The sequence below is a fragment of the Phyllobates terribilis genome, unplaced genomic scaffold (assembly GCF_046119375.1).
Source record: "Phyllobates terribilis strain yellow unplaced genomic scaffold, ASM4611937v1 Scaffold_10__3_contigs__length_209671492, whole genome shotgun sequence".
In the NCBI taxonomy this organism is placed as follows: Eukaryota; Metazoa; Chordata; class Amphibia; order Anura; family Dendrobatidae; genus Phyllobates; species Phyllobates terribilis.
Window position 1 is genome coordinate 189,212,923 of NW_027362770.1, and position 6,615 is coordinate 189,219,537.

Consider the following 6,615-nt stretch of genomic DNA (forward strand, 5'->3'; position numbering starts at 1 on the left):
CCCACAGCCTCGGACGCCGGGTCCGGTAAGAAAGCTTCTCAGTCAGGGCGAGCTCTGCAGCTGCCAGCCCCTGACTCGTAGTAGTATTGCTTCTGCTGTTTCTTGTCTCTACTCTCCTTGACTGCTAACCCTGCTTCAGCCCCGGGTTTATATAGGGGAAGTTCTTCCCCTCCCAAGACTGGGCAGGAGGTGTGGCATGCACAGGATCCCTGACCAAAGGACCTCCCACCTGCTCTCAGACATAATATCTCTATCACTGTGGCAACCAGACCCCTGGGGTGTCACATTCCCCCCTAGTGAAATTTAGTACTCCGGGACTAAACATATTTTAGAAAAAACATAACAAGATATAACAATAACAATACAATAAAGAAACACATAAAGGTGGTCACGGCATGTCCGTAACCGGGTGCAGTCTTTGAAGAAAGCAAGGTGTCCATTTCACCAAAACAGGGAGACGTAACCAGGTAGGGGTCTGTCCTACCCCGAGTCCTTAACAGTCTCTAGTCCATCCTGGGTTACGCTCCAACTATGTACAAGGATTCCCGGTAAATCCACCAAGGATTCCTAAAAATAACTGGAAACACAAAATTATACACAAGCAACAATACACAGATAAACATAAATAAAACAATTTATACACTTCAAATCCTCCAGCGTGCGGGTAACTGGCCTCTAGTGGCCCTAGTGGACCTACGGAGCTGACTGTCTGGCCCTGAACTACAGGGTGTAGGAGCTGTCAAGGGTAAACTGGGCAGCTGTCTACCGGCTCTTTGTCTCACTAGGGGTACGGCAGGCTCACTATAAACAGAGGGTTGATCCTCCTGTTCTGCTTGTGTGGAGTCTTCTGCCTCCTGGACCGGCTGTTCTTCCAGCTCTACCTGTTGCTCCGTAGGTGCTTGGGATGCTGGTTGGAGGAAGGTGAGTACGGGTACCACAACTGCACCATTGACTTGAGTCCAAGACCGAGGGAAGTCCCCGAGCACAGTACTAACCATATCTTCCCTTTCCTCTACGGGTCGATGGTCTTCTTGTTCCTCTTCAGGGTTCCTCAGTTGTTCGGGACACTTCTTCAGGTGGTCCCGGGATACAATGGCTGTAGTTTCCCCTCCGTCTTTACTGATGGTGCAGACCTTCGGGTTCTCGTGGCTTGAGGGCAGTACGGTGTACGGGTCCTTCTCCCACTGGTCGTCCAACTTGTGGAGCCGTCTCTTCCTCTTCAAGACCTGCTCTCCGGGTACCAGGGGAACAGCGGGAGCATACTGGTTGTAAGTTTTCTCTTGTCTTTCCCTAGCCTGACAGAGACTTCGCTCCACGCTCTCCTGTACTCTCCGGTACTGCTGCTGCCTCTCTGTGTCCCAGTCTGTTTCTGGTGAAGTGTCCTCGGGTGTCAGGACTCCCATTTCCAGGTCAACAGGTAACTTACCAGGTCTTGCCCTCATTAGGTAAGCCGGGGTACAGTTGGTGGAACCTACCGGAATGTGGTTGTATAGGTCCACCAGATCGGGCAACTTCTCAGGCCACAGATTGCGTTCTTCCAGGGGCAACGTTTTTAGAAGATCCATTACCACCTGGTTCATTTTCTCACAAAGTCCATTAGTTTGTGGATGGTAGGGTGTCGTCCTTATCTTCCGGCAGCCATACAGATTGCAGAATTCCTGGAAGACCTCCGCTTCAAAGGCAGGTCCCTGGTCCGTCAGCACTTGGTCCGGGTACCCGTGTGGACGGCAAAAGTGCTGCTGGAAGGCTCTAGCTGCTGTTTGAGCCGTTAAGTCCTTGACGGGGACGACAACCAGAAACCGGGAGTAGTGATCCATGATGGTTAACGCGTAGACGTAGCCACTTCTGCTTGGGGTCAGTTTTACATGATCCAAGGCTACCAGTTCCAACGGTTGCCGGGTGACGATGGACTGCAGGGGAGTCTTCTGGCTGGCACGGTCCTTCCTTCTCAGGTTGCACGGGCCACAGTCTCTGCACCACTTCTCGATGGTTCCCCTCATGCCTACCCAGTGGAACCGCTCGCGCAGCAGGAACTCCAGCTTCTTCCACCCGAAGTGTCCAGCTCCGTCGTGGTATGCCTCCATCACCATGGCTGCGTCTCTTCGTGGCACCACTACTTGCCAGAGTAATTCATGCGTCCGGGAGTTAACCATTCTGTGGCACAACTTCCCTTTGTAAAGGAACAGTCGACTCTTCTCTGCCCATAGTTGTTTGGCTTCCTCCGGAGCGTCTGGTTCAAGGCGAGCCTCCGGCCGAGTCAGCATCTCCTTCACCAGTCGGACGGCAGGGTCGCTGTCTTGCGTTTCCGCCCAGTTGTAGTGGGGTAAGGGGTTCAACGTAGCAGCCTGCTTACTCCTTACCCGGTGGGAATACTGGATAGTCCCATGACGGTGGAATGCAGGGAGTTCAACTTCTTCCAGTCCCTCCGGATCTTCTCCTCCGTCCGGCAGGTTGGGCATCCTGGACAGGGCATCCGCGTTGGTATTGGAGCGTCCTGCCCGGTATTTGATTGTGAACTCGTAGTTGGACAGACGGGCCATCCACCTCTGCTCCAGGGCACCGAGTCTTGCCGTGTCCAGGTGTGTCAACGGGTTGTTATCCGTGTACACGGTGAACCGGGAAGAAGCGAGGTAATGCTTAAAGCGCTCGGTGACTGCCCATACTACGGCCAGGAACTCTAGCTTAAATGAGCTGTAATTCTCGGGGTTCCTTTCGGTGGGTCGCAGTTTTCGGCTGGCGTAGGCAATTACTCGTTCCTTCCCCTGCTGGATCTGGGACAGTACGGCTCCTAGCCCGATGTTACTGGCGTCGGTGTAGAGGATAAAGGGCTGGCTATAATCCGGGTACGCCAGGATTTCGTCCCCCGTGAGGGCCATCTTCAGCTGGCGGAAGGACTCTTCTTCCAGCTCCTCCCATTTGAAGGGCGGCTTCTGGTTCTTGGCCTTCCGGGACTGGCCTATCAGGAGGTCCTGCATAGGTGCTGCCTTTTTAGTGAAACCGGGAATAAACCTTCGGTAGTAGCCTACCAACCCGAGGAACTGCCGCACTTCTTTTACGCTGGAGGGGCTTGGCCATTCCTTAATTGCGGTGATCTTATCAGGGTCGGGAGCCACTCCGTCAGCGCTCACCACGTGTCCCAGGTACTGCACCTTTGGTTTCAGGAGGTGACACTTGGAGGGTTTCACCTTTAGGCCGTAACTTGCCAGAGCTTCGAACACTTCCGCCAGGTGTTTCAGGTGGTCCTCATACGTCTTGGAATATACGATGACATCGTCCAGGTACAACAGGACCGTCTCGAAGTTTCTGTGGCCCAGACAACACTCCATTAGTCGTTGGAAGGTTCCCGGTGCGTTGCAGAGTCCGAACGGCATGCAGGTGAACTCGCTAAGTCCCATCGGGGTGGTGAATGCGGTCTTCTCCCGGTCCGCCTCTGCTACAGGAACCTGCCAGTACCCGCTAGTGAGATCCAAGGTAGAGAAGAAATTAGCAGATCTTAAAGCAGCCAATGACTCCTCTATCCTTGGTAAGGGGTACGCATCCTTGTGTGTGATACGATTGATTTTCCGGTAATCTACACACATCCTCATGGTGTTGTCTTTCTTTCGGACTAAGACTAGTGGAGCTGCCCAGGGGCTACAGCTATCCCTGATCACCCCAGCCTCCTTTATGTCTCTAAGCATCCCCTTGGCGTGTTGGTAGTGGGCAGGGGGTACGGGTCGATACCTCTCTTTTATAGGAGGATGGTCTCCCGTGGGGATGTGGTGTTCTACCCCCTTGACTCGCCCGAAGTCTAACGGGTATTTACTGAACACTCTCTCGTACTCCTGAACCACCCGATAGACTCCTTGTTTCTGGTGTGCGGGAGTGGAGTCAGTACCCAGATGTAGTTGCTGACACCAGTCCTCCATGTTTTTCTTAGAGCCGTTACCTTCCTCCGGGTGAGATGGAGGCAAGGGTTCCGCAGATTGTATAGAATTTTGGTTAATGGTATATAATTTGGCTAGCGTGGCATACCGGGGCAGGTACACTTCCCTCTCCCCGATATTTATTATGCGAACGGGCACCCTCCCATGGCGTACATCAACCACCCCCCGTGCTGTCAAAATGGTGGGCCTACTGTCCGAGTAAACTGGTTCTACCATTGCCTGGTAATCTCTACCTCTCAGACCAATAGCTGCCCGGCACCAAATCATCATTTCACTTTTTGGGGGCATGGCAATAGGAAAAGGGTCACACATTCTTACGCTACCAATCTCACCGCCGGAGAGTTCCACCTGTTGCCTTCGCATCAGTGCCCGGATCTCTTTCTGGAGCACCCGCTGCTCGCCGGAGCTGGCGTTCTTGGCAACCTGCTGTAAAAGGAAAATCACCTCTGCAAGACAATTTTCAATTACATTAGTTCCTAGAGTTATTTTTGGGTGACTCTCATGTTTGTCAATATCTACAATGATCAGTCCCTGTGCTGCCAGTTCGACTCTACCGATTTTGATGGTCACCTCTTTAAATCCGATCTGTGGCACGGGCTGGCCATTGCTGGCGATGATACTCAAGTCGTCGTCAGGGTAGCGGGTAATATCCGAGTCATTCCAGTACTGCTTAAAGAGCACGTACGGGATGGTGGTGACCTGTGACCCGGTGTCCAGTAGGGCACTCATGGGAATGCCATCCAGTACCACAGGCAAGACTGGACGTCCTCCCACATATCTGTCGCGCCAGTTCGATGGGCCTGGTGATCTTTTTCCTGGGGGTTGGCCCTCTACCCCAGGTTGTGCCCGTTTAAAGAACAGTACCTTGCCATATGTCCAGGTTGATTGCAGCGGCGGCAGATGGGTCGTCCGTCCTCGCTGTATCGGTCACTGGGTCTTCCTCTGGCCGGTGGGGTCCTCCTTGGTCGACGCCACGGGATGTCCTCCGGTCCGGATGCCAGCTGGATCTTCCCTGGGGTGGAAGCCTGTAAAGACTGCACAGTTCGGGTTAGCGCAGCAACGCTCTTAGCTAGCTCTTGGACCTGATGGTGTAGGTCTGGAGCTCCCACAGGCCCTGCCGACAAGGGCGCCGCCTCCTGGTGGTAAGTGATAGCAGGGCGCTTGTGGGTCACAACGCCACCCGGTGCCGGTTCTCGGAGCACCCGGATGGCTCTGTCCTTGAACTGTGCAAAGCCCAGATGGGGATCCTGTAAGGCCATTGCCCGCAACTGGGTTCGGTGGGTATTACAATACAGTCCCTCTATAAACTGTTCGGTCAACAGCCTGTCCTCGTTTCCCACTCCATCAGGGTCGGTCTGCTTAATGGCCCTCAGGGCCTCTTGTAGGTTTAGTGCATAGTCCCTTATACTCTCATGCGCTCGCTGCTTGCACCCGTAGAATCTAAGCTTAATCTCGGCTGAGGTGCGGGTATCAAAGGTGTCCTTCAGCCGGGTTAGTATCCCTGCGACAGTCTTCCTCCCAGGTGGCCAGGATTTTACTTCCCTTTTGGCTGCCCCGGTTAGTTGGGCCACCAGGATGCTCACTTTTTGCTCTTCTGTGAGGGGGTACACCTGGAAGAGGCTATCCAGCTTTTCTCTAAAGTCATGCAGGGTATGTGACTCCCCTGAGTACTGGGGTAGCCAAGCTGCTCCCGGGATATAGGGCATGGTGAAGGGCATAACTGCAGCAGCGGTAGCGCTGGCGGGGGTTGAGGCAGTGAAGCTCTCCTCCGTATCCGACATCTTCCTCCCCCCTAGTGGACCGTGGCCTACCTTGCGATGATCCTGTTCCGTAGGCCGCGGCTCCGCAGTGGATCGTCAGGGTTGAGGACCTTCCGTCGCGCTCCTGTGACGTCGGCGTCTGCTGGGCTCCTTCCAGGACCTTACGCAACGTCCGGACGTGAGGCGGGGCTTCAGTTCTCGCGCGCTTTCGGAGTCCACGCCCCTCTTCTTCCCGCGCGGCGTCCTCAAGATGGCGTCCAATGGCGGGAAAACTCCACGGATGGCGGGAAGAAGGCAGAAGATGGCGCCGGATGGCGGGAAACTTCACCGATGGCGGGAAGAAGGCTGAAGATGGCGCCGGATGGCGGGAATCTTCACCACAGGTACGTTTGAAAAGTCTCTTTTTCAGGCACGCAGTACCCGGTGGTTGTGGGCACGAAATCCTGCCGACTATGCCAAAGTTGACGCGCCCCTGGGCCTGTGTCGCGCTGCGTTGCGCACGCGGGAGCTTACCTGGAGCCGGATCTCTTGAGGGTTGTAGTCTCGTGGCGGTGACCCGGTCCGTGCCCAGGGAGTCAAACTGAGCGGCGATGTAACAGCGGTAGATGTAGGACGACTACGCCACCCGTTGAATGCAGCTCTGGAGCTGCCGCTGCAGGACAGTCCGCTGAGGCCGGTGGATGGATGGTGCAGCGTAGATGGTATAACCCCCAACGGGAGGGGTATGGCCTCAGGGCAGCAGATGTGGATGATGGGGGTAGCAGGAACCACTCAGAGATGGTGCGGTGTAATTCAGGGTCTTTACTGGTAACAACGATAGACCCTCCCGGAGTACTTGCTAGTGAACGGGGCCTGGTCAGTCCTTGAGCAGATGGGATCTCCCCTGGCCAGGCGGAGTTGTAGGCCTCCCCAACTGACTGTACTCTTCT